The sequence below is a fragment of the Rhinolophus sinicus genome, chromosome 2, assembly GCF_057876585.1.
Source record: "Rhinolophus sinicus isolate RSI-liver-muscle chromosome 2, RSI-T2T, whole genome shotgun sequence".
Lineage (NCBI taxonomy): Eukaryota > Metazoa > Chordata > Mammalia > Chiroptera > Rhinolophidae > Rhinolophus > Rhinolophus sinicus.
The window spans coordinates 180,584,129-180,602,943 of NC_142502.1; the positions used below are offsets into that span (position 1 = coordinate 180,584,129).

General features: G+C 39.6%; 1 long non-coding RNA gene across 2 annotated transcripts in view; it reads right to left on the reverse strand.

Moving 5' to 3' along the window:
• The window catches only part of LOC141571505 (uncharacterized), a 33,985-nt gene extending 23,063 nt beyond the window's left edge, over positions 1–10,922 (reverse strand). Inside the window, exons 1-2 of one of the 2 annotated variants that reach the window (XR_012496251.2) lie at positions 10,634–10,922; positions 2,889–3,255 (exon numbers count right to left, since the gene is read on the reverse strand). This is a non-coding gene — a long non-coding RNA (uncharacterized LOC141571505). The remainder of the gene's footprint in view (positions 1–2,888; positions 3,256–10,633) is intronic. The other variant, XR_016020502.1, reaches the window with a different exon arrangement.
• Positions 10,923–18,815: the final 7,893 nt, after the last annotated feature.

Genomic DNA, 18,815 nt, shown 5'->3' on the forward strand with positions numbered 1-18,815 from the left:
TCATGGGCATATGTTTTTATTTATTTTGGTACATATCAAGGAGTAAGACTACTGAGTTTTCTGGTTAATGTATATTTAACTTTGAAGAAATTACCAGTTTCCAAAGTGATTATACCATTGTTCATTCCCAACAGCAATATGTGAAAGTTCTAATTTCATTACATGTTCGCCCACACTTAGCACTGTCAGTCATTTAAAATTTTAGTCATTCTGGGTGTGTGTGAAGGGATATTTTCACTGTTTTATGACTAATGAATGACTTACAGGGCAGGAATCTGCAAACTATGCCCATGGGCAAGACTATTACACAATTTGTGGATCTTCACATAGAATAAAAATGCAGGGCCACTTGTTCAAAAGTTAATGAGAATTCCAAGATGACAACAGCAAAGCATTAAACAAAGCAAGAGACCTGTTAAGTGCAGGCCCTGTGGGATTGCCCATGTCACATGTGCCTGTAAACCTGATCACAGGTTTACATCCGGCCTGTCACCTGTTTTGGTATCGCCCATTGAGCTAAAAATGTTTTGTTTTGTTTTGTTTTGTTTTTAAATATTTTTAAAGAGTTAAACATTTTTTTAAATCATGTTTGTGATACTTGAAAATTATAAGAAATTCACATTTCAGATCCATAAAGTTCTATGGAAGCACAACCATGCTCATTCATTTGTGTATTATCTATAGCTAGACACTGACAGAGTATTACAGTTGCAACAGAAACTGTATGGCCTGTAAAATATAAGACATTTACTATCTGGCCCTTTAGAGGGGCCAGAGAAATTTGCCACCTCCTGCTACCAACTGTCTTTTCTTGTGCTCATTTCGCTATTTGTACGTCTTCTGTTTTGATGTGTCCCTTCAAGTCTTTTGTCCATTGTTGTATTGCTTATCTCTTCATTTCTGAGTTGTAAAAGTTCTTTTTTATATTATGAATATGATTCCTTTGTCACCTCTAAGTGTGAAAGAATATATTCTCCAAGTCGCTGATTTGACTTGATACTTTATTAAAGATTTTTCAGAGTAGGCAGGAGGTTTTAATTTGGTGAAGTCCAATTATCAATTTTTGTTCTTTTATGATTAGTGCTTTTGTGTTTTAAGAAATCTTTTCTTACCTAAAATTTGCAAAGAATTTTTTTCCTATTTTTTTCTAGAAATATTGTACATTTATCTTTTGCACTTAGGTAAACGATCCATTTCTAATTATTACTATTTTGGGGACATATTGGGAGATAGAAGTCAAGGTTCTTTTTTTTTTTTTTTTTTTCACATAAATGTCCAGTTGGTTCTGAAAAGTTTGTTGAAAAAGAATATTTTCCTTCCCTCATTGAATCAGAGATGTGTTGAAAATCAATTAACCATATCTTTTTAGATAGTTTAAGTTTTAAAATGTAAATATCTGTGTAAACTCATGCTATATTTTCTCTTTACACAATAGTATATAGTTTCTAGCTCTGGCCACTGGTGGGGGCCTAAAAACAATAACTATTAAAATGAGCACCATAACTCAAATTTTGGTGTCTAAAAAGGCATTTCACACCAGAAGAAACCAGAACAAATCTGTAAGAAAAAACATACAAAACAATCCATATGCTTAGAACTGTGCAAAAATAAACACACAGGTATACACACACACACACACACACACACACACACACACACACACACACACACAGTAATTCCTCTTATATAAAAAGCATTCTAACAGTAACACAAAGCAGATCCGTGATTCTCTTGGGGCTGGGGCAAAGAGAGCGGGACTGCAGAGGGTACAATGACTCCTTTAGCAGAGATGGACGTATTCTCTACCTAGATTATGGCAATGGTTTCACATATCAGCAATTATCAAAACCCCTCAAATTGTGCACTTTACATGGATGCAGTTTATTTTAAATAAGTTCATCATCAATAAAGTTAACAAGGAAAAAAATTTGACTAGGTATATTTAGTTGAGAGTATTTTTTAGAGTTTCTACATGCCTACTGATTGTCCATTTATTCTGTCCATTAGTGAGAGAGGAATGTTGAAATGTAAACTATAATTGTGAATTTGTCTATTTCTCATTTTAATTCTATAATTTTGCATTCAGGAATTTTGGAGCTGTTTTTAGATTCATACATATTTATGATAGCTGTGTCTTCCAAATGAATTGCTGTCTGTATCATTATGAAATGCCCCCCTCTTTATCTTGTTTAATACTCTGTCTTGAAAAACTACTTTGTATTTTAAAAATATATAGCCATTTTTCTTATGTTTACTGTTTGCATGGGATTATCATTTGCATTTTTTTTTTTTACTTTTAACCTACTTGTGTTTTCAAATTTAAAATATATTTCTATGGGCAGTCCATAGTTGAGTATTGCTTTTTTAAATCCATTCTGACATTATTTCTCCGTTTTCATAAATATCTTTAGTCTTTTACATTTATGCAATTATTGATATGACTGGTTTATAGCTACATTTTTCTTTGTTTTATTTGTTCCTCTATTGGTCTTTTCCTTATCATTGCAAAAAAAATCAATTTTTTAAGAAAAATATTTCATTTTATTTGCTATATTGGCTTCTTCTTACCGACCCTAGTCTTGACCAGGGCCAGCGACATGCATCAATATCTTATCAATGTCTGTTTAGAGTCCGTATTGTACCACTTCATGCTTCACACTTTTCATTTGGCTTTTCATAGATTTCATTTCCTAATTCTAACTTCATACCTGCTGCTTTGCGTTCGCAGTTCCTATTCTGTACTTCACAAATTTAATAATTTTAGAAAAATAATATCATTTACCATCTCGCCATCTTTTTTTTTTACAATGCATTAAAACATCAGTTTCCTTCTATGGAAGTCATGAGAAGACTAAAACATGGCATGTTATATTTATCCATTTAATTACCACTTGCTGTGCTCCTCATTCCTTCCTATAGATCCCAGTTTGCATCTGAGGTCATTTCACTTTCAGCCAGAAGAATGTAGTTTCACATTTATTGGGCCTGATTCTGCTGGCAGAAACATCCTCTCACTTCCAGTTGTACGAAATTGTCTGTTTACTCTTGTTGTTGAAGTATATTTTCGCTGGTTATTGGATTTTGGATTAACAGGTTCTGTTTTTGCTTGCAGCAATTTAAAGCTGTCATTCCATAGTCTTCTGGATTCCTTTTGCTCTTTGTCTCTGATTCGAAGTTACATATCATTTATATTATTGTTCTCCTGTAGGTAACGTGTCTTGTTTTCTGTAAATGCTTTCAAGATTTTTTCTTTATCTATAGAAAGAAACATAGTTTATCTATTTTATCAGTTTAACTATTATATTCGGTTTATTGTATTCATACATGGATTTCATTTGTATTATTCCTGCTTTGAATTCACAATGATTCATGGATTCATATGTCAAAATTTGGGGGGGAAATTTCCAGTCATTGTCTCTTCCAATATATATTTTTTCTGCTCTAACCTCACTCTCCTCTTTTGGGGGCTCCTATTACATTTACAATAGACAATTTATATTGTCCTAGAGGGTCCGAGGTTCTTATCATGTTTTAAAATCTATTTGTTTCTTTCAGATTAAGTAATTGCTATTGATGTATCTTTAAATTTATTGACTCTTTATACCGTTAGAATCATCCAAGGATTTTTTCATTTAATTTCTCTTACTATACTCCAAATTCAGGGATATTCATTTGGTTCCTTTTGAAATTTATATTTCTCTGATGAGAATTTCTCTTTTATATTTTGTTCATTGTATGAATGATTTTAATTTATTAAAGTCATTATTTTCCTTGTATAATTTAACAGTTTTTCCCATTAGTTCTTTGAACTTTGTACAATTGCTGTTTTAAATACCATATACTAAATCTAACATTTAGGACATTTCAGGGTTGATTTTTAGTGACTGTTTTTTTCCTTGATTATGTGTCAACATTTTCTATTTCTTTACTTGCCTAGTAATTCTTGGTTGTGTACTGGGTTGTGCTGATGAGATGCAGTACAGATTCTGGATTCTTTTGTCTTACTCACTGAATGTTGAATTTTGTTCCAATAGACAGTTCAAATACTGGCTAATTACATGAAACTTGGGTAGACTTGATTTTATGTGTTCTTAGTTCAGATCTATGGAACACTCCAGCTGTTTCCCAATTTCCTCTAACTTGGCAGTACCTACCCTAACATTCAGACTCTGTCTGTGCTATCAATCTCATCAGGACCTGATTTTAGTTTTGTTTAAGGTAGGTCTAAAACAAAAATCTAAAATAGATTTTTCTCTTGAATATGGCCCTTGCTCGTAAGACATGACCTTTATGGTGTGCCAGGTAGATGCCTGCAAAATTCATGAGCTATCACTAATTTTGTCCATTCCAGATAGATCAAAACTTCAGTGTCCCCCAGCCCTGCTAGACCACTAGGCTATTGGCTGTAGTCTCAAATCTGTAGCTGCCACTCGTTAGTAAATATCATGAAGTCTCCCACATGAATGTGCAGCTCAACCCTTAGCTAAGGACTTGTAAGGAACTCCCCCCACCCACAGGCTCCTGGCCCAGCCCTCCACTCTGTACAGTTTCTTCCTTTCCAGTGCCCTGCAGCAGAATTACAGCCATTTTTGTTGTCCTGAACTCAGATGTTTACTTCTTCAATCCAGTGGGATTACCATTCTCTACTTGTGGATCTCGCACTGTGCAGAGAACCAGGGCAATTATGGGGTTCACCTTATGAGTTTCCCTTTCCTCGTGGATTGGAGTCTTGCACTGCCCAGTGTTCAATGCTGAAAAGAATTTCTCGGTTTTGTTGAGTTTTATGTTTGTTTACATTGGGAGGGCTAGACCTGTATTAGTTACTCAATCTGAGTCAGAAACAGATGTCCTATGCAATTGCTTTTATGACTGTAGCATATGGCTATGTAACCTAAATTTAGGTTTCTGTTTTCTAAAAATGTGCACAAACAAGCATACAGATGCTAGCAGCAAAAAATCTTCAAAGAGTTTAGCATCAATCATTAATATCTTAATGGATTAATGTTTTAACAGTAAGTTAAATAATAATGATAGTTAACCTTCATTGTTGGAGGTGTTTTTTTTAGCAAGATCATAAGTTAATGGCGGAAAAAAGATAGTAGCCACATAGCTCTGAGGCCATTACTGAGGATCTCTGGACTCTAGCTTGCTGTCAACTCCTTAACTTCACCTCCACTTCCCTCTAACAACGGAGACTGGCCCTATCCTGATGGAGGAGGAGCCATCTAATTTCAGTACACTTATTCTCCTGCAACTCAGAGACTATGTATCATTCTTGGAGCTCAGGGTCCAGAGTTGAGGTTAAGAGGAGGTCGCAAACAGCTGATACATTCTCATCTAGTTGGAAAAAATGATCTGTGAAGCACTAATTTAATGTTCCAAGTACTAGGTAGGAGAAAATATTCCAAAATAAAGGAAGGAAAAGAAAAGAAAAGAAGAAAAGAAAAGAAAAATGGGTCCCTGTTCTTAAAGCTGATACTGTTGAATAATTTCAGAAGACCTAAATTATAATGCCATATGATAAGATTGAGTATGAAGATATAAGTGAAGCAATAAGGACTTTTGGAGAAGAGCCACCAACTACTTTATACAGGAGAAGGCAAGCAGATAAAGTAATATTTAAGTAGATATAAATGCAATAGGTACAAATTTCACAGTCAAAATGTCTCACTAGTAAAAATATCACTTGTTTTATTTCTTTATAACAGCATTTAATTTTTCTCAGGAACCATCGCCGTTCTGCATTGGTAGGAGACAACTTAATCTTACCAGTTCAAGAAAAACATTCAATCACTTCTGGCTTAGTATTGAGTCTCTTGAGAAACTGCTAAGCCAGTTCAATATTTTCCTTCTCTCCTTCTCCTTTCCTGAGGATGCCTTAAGATTATCTAAACCTTAGGAATTTCTCTTTATTTGTTTGGTTAGGTTTGAGTAGGAGGCTTTCTTATTATTCGAAAATTGAGGGGAAGATATCTGGCCTGTAGTTATCAGCATGTATCTATGTTGGCATTTTCTAAGATAAATCATCATTCTTCATCTATCACTGCATTGCTGACAGAAATGTTTCCATTTCTGTGTCTTAACTGTCACGATGTTTATGTGGGTCACTCTCTATCCTCCTTAATCCCCCTCCAATGCCTGTCCAGGTCTGCTGACTTTTCCTCCAACATTTCTGCACCTTCCCCAGAGCACATGCATTTAAAAAAAGGACATTCACCTGCCGCAGAGTGATTGCATGGTGCGTAGCCGCCTTTAGGCTCGTTCTGAAATAGTGGAGCAGAGGGAATAAGAGTGTGGACGCTGGAGTCGTTCTTTCTGAGTTTGAGTCCCAGCCCCACCAAGGTCACTGTGTAACCTGGAGCTTTGCCTAACCTCTGCTTCATTCCCCTCCTCTAGGAAATTAGGTGGTAGTGTTCTTTACTTCTTAGAGTGGTTTTGAGAATGAAAGAAGATGATATAGTCAGTGTGTTTAGAACAGAGTCTGCACAGACTGAGTTTTATATAAATGTTGTTCGTCATCGTCAGCATCATCACAGGTATTTCATTCAGCAATTTCTACGCAAGCACCAGTTGAACCTGGATCTTAGATTACAAGTCTTTCAGTCTCCTCAAAATTCATCACAGAAAATTAAAGATAATAAAAAAATAGTTGGACAACCAAAAATAGAAACTAGGTAATGTTTCCTAAGATAAAGTTAAGTTTATATCGGAGACCTCTTTCCGCTTCACAGTAGCCTTTCACTCTACTTGTGTTCTTCAAATTTTCCTTTTCCCACCATTTCTTTTAGCATTAGAAAACATCTTGTGCAATAGTTGGTATTTTGTTCTTCTGTGTAAACTTATGGGATAAACATGTTCTGGGTCCTAGAGTATTTAACCTTTGCCATTAAAAACAAAAGCAAAACTGAAATCCACTTTCTCTTTCAAGAAAGTCTGACTCTTAAAACTTTGATTTAAAAAACTTGAATTAGCTGTGGAATTCAAAGCCTATTTTTGCCCATCAGAGGTTGAATATTAACTGTTTGCTTCTCTTTGCAGACCTGCTATGCTAACCTGATGCCACGAATGCTAGTGACCAAATAGCCAGAATATCAGGAAGCGCTTTTAGGCAGGTCTGGGTGCCTTGCACCTGACAGACAGGCACGTAGCACATGCTCCATTCAGTACTCCTGTATGAATGAATGAATGAATGAATGAATGAATGAATGAATGAACGAACACACCAAGGAAAGGCTGGTGTTGTTGTTTTCTTAAACAAAACAGTGCATAAATAAAATGAAAAATTGCTTATCGAATAAAATAAACCAAACAACCAAGCAAACAACAAAAACAGAATTTAGGAATGAATGTGCTAGTAAAGAGGTAAATAAACAGAAATAGCCAAAAATGTAATGTTAATGAAAATTAGATTCTGGGATATCAAAATTGCCTCCAGCATGAAAAATACCATGTAGTCTGTTTCCCTCCAGATTGTGTTGTAAATACCTAAAGTTGAATCTTAGCCCTTACATAATTTTGTTTTATTTGAATTTACATTTTAGTTCTATTTAAGTCCATTTCTCTTGGATAAATCCCAGGTGGTCCTATAGTTGACATTTGTAGTAACTAGTGCTATTGTATCTGATAACTCTCTCTGAAGCACCTACCACTAATACACACACACGCACACACACACACATACACACACACATACACACACACACACACATACACACACACACACACATACACACACACACACACAGACACATACACACACACACAGACACACACACACATACACACACACACACATACACACACACACACACACACACACACACCAATTATTTATGCAGGATAGAATGGTAGATAAAAGCTCAGTTTGAAAAGTCAAACTGATCAGTGTTTAGTCCCTGGCCCTTCACTTGCTAGCCTCACTAAAACTAAGCTCTTCATTTGTAAAATTGGGTACATGATGTTTATGTCATAAGAAAGTTATAAGGAAATCCTCATTTATTTGTTTTACAAATATATAGAGTCCATTCTATATACTAGGCATTGTGCTAGCAACTTAGAAGCATACATGAGATTACTGCCGTCTTGGAGTTTACATTTTAAAGGAATAAGACAGAGTAAAAAGGCAACAAATAAGTGATAGCAATAATTACAGGCTGAGTAATACTCTAAACAAAATGAACAATTATAATATTAATACTGTGAACCAAATATACAGGGAGTTTTGGTAGGCAACGATAGGAGAACCTCATTCAGAGAGTGCAATCTGAAAAAGCTTCTTTAAAGAAATGACATTGAATCTGAAACCTTAAAAGTGAGAAGGAACGCTTGAGAGAAAAGATGCAGGTGGGGAGAATGAGGAACCCCCAGGTCCCAGGGGCTGAAAAGCAGTGGTCATGGAAGAACGTTACGAGGTGCGTCGAGGAGGGTCAGAGTCAGATCACACAGAGCCTGTAGACCTGGGAGAGTTGAGATTTTATTCTGAGGGTCAAGTGAAGCTGTTGAAAGTATCAGGAGAATGGAAAATTAAAAATGTTCCATTTCCAGGAGAATGGCTTTGTCTGATCTACATTTTTTAATAGTCTGGCTTCTTTCTAGCATATGAACAACCGAGGAGCAAGACTAGGTGACAAAAGACAAGTTAGGAGGCAAATCCTATCCGATCAGGAGAGAAGACGGAGCCTTGAACCAGGAAGGGGGCAGTGCAGAAAGAGATGAAGCATTTTTCATATATTTGGGGCAAGGATGGCAGGAGCTTGATGGAAGATTGGCTAAAAGGCAATGGAAGACAGAGAAGGCTAAGATGACCCCCAGGTTCTGCTTTAGGGAATAGTCTTGCCATTTACTGAGAAGGAGAAGTCCTGCTGTGAAACAGGTTATGGGTCACAAATAAAATAATGCCTCCCTTGTAGGAAAAGCACTTAACACCATTCCTGGCATGTAATGCACTTTCAACGGGTGGTACTAAAAGAAAAAATGCTTCTGTTATGTCATAATTCGGTTCTATTAATTTCCCTTGACAACCCACTACAATTTAAATGAGATCTTCCAAAAGCATTTTTACTTTCATGTTTCTGTGCTTTTATCGTTCACTTTTCAATAACTAAATGTTTAAGGTCGAGATAGTCCTTATTTTAAAATCTCATGGAGTAACAAAGGCAAAAATTCCCATCGCTGTTCCTGTTTTCACTTTAAATAAACACTGCGCGTTAAAATGATTATCGTAATTGGTTCTCCCCAGCTATTCTTACCTTTCCAAGATGACAGAGAGCCTCTTTGGGCATCTGCCATAAAAGTACCGCTCAAGCCACGACCACACGGAGATGGGCCCACAGTTTTTCTAGGTCAGTTGCCCAGTACTAGAGCAATACAAGTTGCTCACATGAACAGGGAGAGCGCCACAGGCTGGACACTGTCTCGAGCACTTTATACAAGCTTGGCCTTTGGAGCAAGCAAGTTGTTCATTGTCTTGCATATTTAGATCGCTTTTATGGCAATTTTCCAGCAGGGGGCAGTAAAGGGTCTTAAAAAGGGTAACCCTTTACTCAATTGTATAATATTGCTGTTGGGCTAGGGTCTGGGTATGCAATATTTCATTAAAGACTTATAACCACCTAATGAGATGGGTTATATCATGCTGCCCCCCCATTATGCAGGTAATGGAGGTGAGACCCCATGACAGCTTATGCAACAGCAGTATGTTACCCAAGTTCAACCCTAGATAATGGGAGTGTTGGGATTTGAATCCAGTCCTCAGTTAAAAACCCCTGGTCTCAAATACTATGCTATATGAATTCCCAAAAGACATCCCTGGTCCTTCAGACCAATTGTGGAACTCACAATCATACAAATTTTGGCTTAATATAAGGGAGCCCATTCTAAACAGCAGAGCTGTCCCACAGTAGAACAGACTATTTGTTGACATGAATTGCTCACCGAGACTGAATACACGCGTGGAGATGCTTGGATGGCTGACTGTGTCACGGAGATTTCTGCCATGAAAGACAGATTAACCAAATAGCCCATGACACTGAGTGATGCAGACACAGGCAAAGCCCATCTCCGGAGGAGAGATGTAGGCAATGTATTCATTTCAAAGGTTCTTAGTGACTCAATATTTGGGTTATATTTGGAGAAAGGCTTCAGAGCCTATTTAAAAGTCACACAGGAAAAGTCACTTCATTACTTAAGTTATTTCTTCTTTCTCTTTGATAGCTTTCCCTCACTTGATCACCAGACTTGACTCTAATTAACATTTAGCTGTTTGTTAAATGTTAATGGAAATCAACACATGACCCACAATCTACTGATTATATTCAAAAGGACATGTTTCCTAAAGACAGGTAGGATCATTAGACAAATATATCATCTTCCAAGGTAACAAATTTTAATCAGACAACAATACATTTTAGTGCCTTTGTTATAATTTAGTCACCTTACTGTGTAGTTATATTTGGTGCCTTTGTAATCATATCAATCACCTAACATTTATCTAGCACATTATACACTGTAAAGCTCAGTTGTATATATTATATATTTGGGTGTGATCCTCATAAAAACCGTGTGATGTGTGACAGACAGAGATCATTATCTCCATTTTCCAAATAAGGAAGCTGAGAGAAAAGAAGTGACTTACCCGTGATCAATGTCTGAATCAAGCCCTGAACTCCTGGACCCCAAGAAGCACCACCTTGATTTGGTGTATAAAAGCTTGGAACTTATCACCCAAGAGCTGGTTTCACTTTCCGACTTTTTCTTTTCTAAGCCACCTAACACTGAGCAAGTCATTTAACTTCTCTGATCCCTGGTTACTTCATCCTTAGAATAGAGGTAATAAAGCTATCTATGAGATAAAGTTGTGTGGATTAGATGATGAAATTTGGGCACTGACCAGCGTCTGGTAGTACCTAGCAAATTTAGCTACTGTTATTATGCCCCACTGCCTCTGACACTTGTGTATTTATGCTGCGTATGTGAGAACCACCTACTGGCAGTTGGCTCTGACACTCTGGAAGCAATAAACACACTTCAGTGTGTCCCAGCACCAGTCCTGCTCTGACGCACACACCATGAGAAGAGGCAGGTGCAGCACCCAGGGTGACTGTTTCAAAATATGAACCCAAATTGCAAGGTGTTGTTGACAAAGGGAATGATTGTTAAATGGCACACATGCACACAAAAAATCTAGGGTGGCAAAAACGGATAGTAATATGAGCACATTAAAATTAAGAACTTCTGTATTTCTAAGTATGCCATGATCTATGTGAAAATAAAAACTCCAGTCTAGAAAAAGATAATCTATACTCTAGAATAAATAGCACAAGATTTTTATCCAAAATAAATGAAGAACTCTCAAATATTTATTTTATCATTGTTTCCTTTGTCAAGTAGTTATTGAACGTCTACTGTGTGCCAGGAATTTTTCTGCATAGTGCAGGTAAAACTTACATTCTAGAGAAAGAAGCAATACACACATGCAAAAGCTAAGCATACAAATGCATACATCATAAATAAAAGCATGGTCGGTGCTGTGGAGAAAACTATAACACAGTATGTAGAGTAAGACTGTTGAGGGTAGTTCCTTTTCAATGGGAAGATTAAGGAAATTTCTAAACAAGTGACACATGAGCAGAAACCTGAATCAAAGGAGGGATCCAGTCATGCCAACCTATGGAGGAAGAACATTCCAGGAAGAGAGGACAGCAAATGCAAAGGTCCTGAGACAGGAACACACAGGGTATGTTCAAGGTACAGCAAGGAGACAAATGGAGTAAGTGCTGGAAAAGTCACAAGAGATGAACCTGATAAATTTAGACATTTTGACCCACAGGTCTGGGAAGGGCACAGGATTTTATTCTGAGTGTCATGTGAATCCATTGGAGGATTTTGAGCAGGGAACACATGATCTAATTTCAATTTGAGAAAAATATTTTTTGCAAAGTATGTGGAGGATTGATTCTGAGAGGTGAAGAATGGAAGCCATTGTAATAAGATGGTTGTTAGAACGCCACTGCAAACACATAGACGAGACGATGGTGGATATGACTTCAGTGACAGCACTGGAGATGAAGACAAGTCATGTTTGTGGGATATATTTGGAGATAAAACCAACAGTGCTTCCTAATGGATAGGGGAGGTGAGGAAAGAGGAATCAAAGATGAGTCCAGGGGTTTCAGCCCCAGGAAGTAGTTAAATAGTGATAGTGCTTTCTGAGATGGGGAAATCTCAGGGAGGGATAGTTGCTTATTTAGGAAGGAAGGCTATCAAGAGTTGTTGAGGCAAGTTAAGTTTAAGATGCTCAATAGAAATCGGAGCAGAAATGTCAAGTAGGAATTTGAAAGTATAAGGTCTTAGGAAAAGATGTAAATGTGGGACTGGATGAGATCACATGGGTTTGTGGAGATGAGAAGAGGGAAGGAAAGAGAAGAAATAGAAGCCTAAAGTGGGAGTGATCCGGACATGGGAAGAAACTGCAATTAGGGTGGAAATGGAAAGTGCTTCAGGAAAGCTAGGATTTTTCAAAAGCTAGGATTTTGCAATAAAAATTACAAACACACTTACCCTCCCTCTAGAACCTTCAATTCATGGAGGTAAGAGAAAAAACAGCACCCACTGGAGAGGGCTTCTGGGTAGGGGGAAAGTCCTTCAAATATATCTATATTTTAGGTACAATAAGAAAGTGAATAGTCCTAGAACATTCTCATAAGTGAATTCACTGATGACAGACAGTGAGCTCTAGAAATCTGGGAGAGGGTTGGAAATTGAATTAGATGGCAGAATGTACAAACCATGTAAGATCAAAGTCCTGGGAATGGTGGACGAGCTGGTTATCTTGAATTTCTGATCTGGGAGGGTCATCCTGTTATATTACTTCTGATGATCTTTTGGGGGGAGATGGGTAATGAGTTGCAACAGCAGCCTTCTTCCTGGGTTGGCTTTAAGGCTCTTCATAGTGTGCTGTGTCGTGGTGACAGGTACCTGTGTTTGCGAATTAATTCCAACAGGCCTAGAATTTGCCTGAGATCTTATTACCTTTGTAGTACTGACCCAGGGTCAAGAAGTGAAATGTCCTGATGAGTAGTTTTGCTTGTAAGCCTGGGCCCAGTCAGGGTGAACTTGGGGACAGTGTTTACCACCTTGTTAGCATTGTTTATTGCTAACAGCAAAATGGCAGCCTCATGCCTGGGTTTGATGAGACCCCCACCCCCAAGAGTTCTCTGGCTTTGGGGCTGGTTTTGTTGCAAAAAATATGGTTATGGGGCTCCAGCCAAGACCATATCTGGGGCTGTCTTGTTTCAGGGTTCTCCACGTAGTCGTCAGTGGTTCTGGGTCAGAGAGCACATCAAATGTGGCCTGCAGAGGGTGGGCAATCGGAGCCTGTGCTTGGCCTCTCTGGACCCCTTATTGTGTGAGGTGACCTCTAAGCGTGAGGCGTGTCTTTGCCTTTACATTGTTGCCCAGGGCTTCCTGGTCCTGCAACAACCGTGTGCGCATGCGCGTCTGCCATGGTCACTTCTGACCCTCGGAGTCTTCTTCAGCAGTTCACTCTGCCTGACTGTCACCGTTAGTGGATGGAGGAGCTCAAGGAGACTTATGTGTTCTCGTGAATTGCAGCTTTGTTTTAGTAGTAAAAGGTGGGGGGAAGCACAACTGTTCCTCAGTAAAAGAGCGTATGAATACATTATGATTTATTTCTATAATAGATGCACTATAGCAAAGTTTAAAACGGACACTTGAGATTCAATTTATCAACGGGAATACATTTTTAAAATGCAATGTTAAGTGAAAAAGCAAGCAGTGAAATATTTGTACTCTAAATAAGACACAAGGGGCACGAGTCATAAAACATTAATAAATTGAATTTAATAAAAATTAAGAGTATGTGTTCATTAAAAGACACTACATATTAAAAGAATGGCAAGGTGCCGGCAGCTTCCGAGCCTGGTGGGAGCCCGCTTCCTGGTTCATAGGCAGCTGTCGTCTTGCTGTGTCCTCATGTGTGGAAGGGGCCAGGGAGCTCTCGGGGTCCCTTTTATAGGGACACTAATCCCATCAATGGGACTAGACTTGCTATAACATGGAAGATGGAGTAATGGATGAAAACAAGAGGCGTGTAGTCGATTCAGGATCTGAAGCAAACTGTTACCTTCTGAGCACACATATCAGTGATGTGGTCACATCACGAAGGCCCAACAAATACACAGATAAAAGAGGTGTTTTGTTTTAGTTTTATGAGCTTTGAAAAAAGCTTCATGGAAGTATAATTTGCATACCACAGAATACACCTATTGCAAGTGTACATGAATGATGATATTTAGTAAGTTTACAGCGTCATGCAAACCATCGTCATAACCCTGTTTTAGAACATTTCCATCACCCTAGAAGGTTCCCTCTTGCCCACTTGCAGCGAATGCCTGCTTCCGCCCCCCACTGCCCTTGCATTCTGCCTCTACAGATTTGCATTTTTTGCAAAATTCATGTCAATCAGACAGTCTGGTCCATCTGTGTCTGGCGTCTCTCACTTACCATGATGTTCTGCAGGCCCATCCATGTGCAGCAGGGATCGGCGGTCGGTGCCAACTTGTTTCTGAGCAGCATTTCATCATGTGGACACACCACACTGTGTTTATCGATTCCCCAGTTGATGGAGTTAACAGATTGTTTCCCGTTTGTCATTATTAGGAAACATGCTGTGAATATTTGTATATAAATCTCTGGGTAAATATGTGTTTATTTCTTTTGGGTAGATCTAAGAATGGAGTTGCCGGATCAGATTGCATGTGTGAATTAAATTTTTAAAGAAACTACGTTGCAAAGGAGTTGTACCACACTCCATTTCCACCAGCAGTGTGAGGAGGTTCCACTCTTCCTACTTCCTCGCCAACACTTGATATTGTCAGTCTTTCATTATAGTCATTCTAGTGGCTCACTGCCTATATTCTATCTACTGTATCATTGACCTTTTCACCGTTCCTGGGCTCGTCATACACCCTCACAGAACTGTACCTTTGCCGATGGTTTTTCCTTTGCCTCTAATGCCATTCCCAATCCTTAGACCGCCTTATCCTTGAAGACCCTAAGTTGAGATGGTTTCCTAATGTCCACAGACACACTTGGTTGGACATCCCTTCTTCTGTGCTCCTTGAGTACGTTGACCATCCTTACACAGTACTTACAGCGCCATATTGGATATCAGGAATGGTCTATCCACCTTCCTATGCTGATTACTTTTGTATTCACATTGGGTAGTGTCTGGGATACAGTAGATATTCACTATATTCTTAATTAAGGAATAAAGTAACGAGTTTTCAAATTAGTGGATGAGTGAGGGATCAGGAGATGTAGAAACAGAAACACTTTAACGAAAGGGGAGCTTGGAGGCAGTACCGCTCCCTGGCTGTGCCTCTGCCTTCTGCTGTAAGGGAAGCTGATGGCAAAGGTGATGGGAGAAAAACCTACTCATTACACTAACGTGGAAGGCGTGCTGGCAGGGAGAAGGCATTAAGATGGAAAGATTTTGATCACAAGAGCTGAGAGACAGGGTTCTTTCATAAAGAACTTTTCACTTGACAGTAGCAATTTTCATCACAATGTTTGCTGACCCACAGACACATCCATGTTTTGTGAGTATGTTCTTCTCAGGGTGTAGCTCTTGACTTTTAAACTCCTTCACTTTAATGAAAAAAACCGTGATACACTGGAATCATTAAATAATGGCTTTCCTCGTTAAGTGAAATTTTTAGTTTAAACCCTAAATATAAATGTATTGAACCTCATTTTAAAGGCTAGAAAAATTTCTCGGCTTCCTTTCTTCACTTGAGCTTCAGATGTCATTAAGTATACTGCTGTGTAAGCCTAAGTTCCACTTCCTTTTAAAAGGACATATTATTAGGGAATGGGGACAGGAGATTCATAGCACAAGAGAAATCTGAGAATTGAACAGAGATCTGCAGAGTAAAATTCAGAAAATGGAATCCCCAGGAGAAGGAATGCTTCTAAAACATGATAAAGATGAATTATAAGACCTTTTACTTTACACTAGGAGTGAGAACGTAGTCAATTTGGGGTGGATCCATTGCTTGGTGGTAACCCATGTTTAGTTTCCGTTTTTTATTCATTTATCATGTCACAGAAGGAGCGACCACTGAAACTCAGTCTCTGCCCTCAGGAAGGTACGATGAAGAACTTGTCAGTTATTCGATAACTGAGAAGCTTCAGAGACCTGCACAATTCTCAAAAGACTGAGCACCAGCTGTCTGTCTCTTCCTGGGTAGGACAAGCATTGGAATATGTTCTGGAGTGGTCACCTGCACATTCAGCAAACTTGCCGCTGTCTATTTCCTTCAGGGATCTTCATTTCCCATCAGTCGAAGGAAAGGCTTCCTCTAACATACCTCCTAGTTTTTGGAGAGATATCATTCAAGTGAAGATCTTGAAAAAGATGCATCACACATGAAGGACACATGTTGAAAATAAGCCATTGGTCAGTTGACAAATGACACAAGCCACAGCAGAGGACACAATTTGTTCACTGAGGCCAATCACCTTACTGCACAGTCATGCAGATTCCCACTGGCTTTTACTATTAACTCTTTTTACAGATGGGGAAACTGAGGCACAGAGCAGCTAAGTAATTTGCCTTAAGCCATACACTCATTGAGTGACCATGCTAAGATGTAGCCCAAGCATGGAAGTCTCAGGTTAGTACAATGGCAGGGTGAGGGCACCATGGCAGCCAGGAGAGGATCCAGAACCCCCAGAGCGATCCCCTCAGGCCCACAGTTTCTGGTGCCATGAAATCAGAGACTGCCATCAGAGCCCTCGATTTGGTTCTTCAGCTTCATTGTGGAGGACGTGTTACCTGCTTCTAAAGGCAGCAGAGATTAATTGGGAGTGAGAGCTTATAACCCAGGGACTCATCAGAGGGAAAGGCCATGCTCTTGTCTGCAGCTCTGAGTGTGGAAACGATAAAGACCAGAAAGCTCAGTGAAGGCGGAGGAGGTGGCACTTTCAACGGGTACGTGTGTCTGTGTCCTGGGGCAGTGTGAGGAGCACGTGGCATGGCCACTCTTGAACACTGGGGATGTGTATTGGGATTCTGGGACCCAGCTTTCACAGGCAGAGGCCAGAGGAAGACCTCAAAATGTCCCACCTGCCCTGAGCTATTGACCCCTGGAGGCCAGCCTGAGACACCCCAACAGAGGAGGAGCCATGGATTCTAGTGCCTGTGGGGGGAAGAGCGGGGAATGTTTCAGAGTGGAAAGACCAGAGTCTGTGGAATCGTCCCAGTTTGGTGTCAAAACCCCAGTTTTCTCCTTACCGTTCCATGACTTCACCTCCTTGAGAAGCTCTCTTTTCCTCATGTACAAAAGGAGGGTAAGAAAACTTTGGTGTAGAATAAACAAGATATTCATTCAAAGTCAACAAGTGCATGGCATATAGAAGGCAATTAATAAATGGCTAAAATTAACAATGATTCTGAGACAATCAAGAAGACAGTGGGTGGGAATATTAGACTTAAAAGAGCCAAAGTGTGTGGGGACAATCCGATTCCACTGGCTTTGGAGGCTGGTTTCCCACGTTGAGGCTGCATTGGAGATATTCCGACACAAATATGGAGTCCTGGCTGCACGATTGCTCCGTGAGGCACCGATCGACCGGAGACAAACAGTGACAACCTTGTCCCTCTCCACCAAACAATCTTATATGAGATTCTGAAAACCAAAACGTACCTTCTCCAAAGTCGAATACTGTTCAACAATCCTTCTTCCGACACTCTGAAGATGAAATCCTTCTTTAGCAGATTCAAGCCCTGATGAGAGAAATGAAGAATAGTTAGGTCTAGAGGAGTAATTGGAGCACATTTATCACCTCCTCCCTCCCATTTGTCACGTATAAGGAAACTGGAGCCTAGAGAGGACCGTGGCTGCTCAGGCACAAAACAACTGAGTGTATTTGAAACTCCCAATTTAACTGCTGGATCCATAATCCTGACTGCTGCAGAGGTCACTTTTAGGATTCGTTTTTCTGGACTAAATGGGATAAAAAAAAAATTAGAGGAGGGAAGGAAGGAAGGAAGGAAGGAAGGAAGGAAGGAAGGAAGGAAGGAAGGAAGGAAAGAAGGGAGGGAGGAAAGAAGGGAGGAAGGGAGAGAGGCAAGGCAATCAAGTACCTCTAAGAAACACTGCCAAGTGTAAGAATTTTTTCAGGAGGCCGTCAGTGAGGGAGCCCCCAGAGTAGGCAAGCCTGCCACTTGCTTGTCCTCCGGCCCTTATCTCGCAGATTTCATCTCCTGCATGAGCCCCACTCACCCTCTTCTCCACCAGCAGATCCTAGAACAGACCTGCTTCCTGATCTTTGCACGCGCTGATCCCACATGTCTGTGGAGCTCAGATCTTCAGCAAGTATAGCACTTCCGTTCTCCTGCCTGGGGCCTTGGTGAACCCACTGGGCCCTGCATGGGCCCTTGCTTCCTGCATGCAGTCTCAGAAAATGTTCTAATGTCCCTCCAGCAGGGTAGGTGGACTGTTTACCTGATGGCTCAGGGCTTGGAGAGAGAGTGCCTGAGCCACAGGAAGCAAATGTTGCCAGTCTCTTCCAGATGCCTGGAAATTGACACTTATCTCCAGAGACGCAATGGCTTTCCACACTTGTATTGCCCTGCTTACACCCTGCAAGTTTACGGAGCCCTTACCTTTATAGCAATTGTTTATGTTCTTGTTCCAATTTTTATATGAGGTGTTTTCAGAGGATGAACTGGCAGGAATGGGGGCAGGGAAAGGAGTGTAATGTTTTAAGGATACTCATGGTCCTCGAGT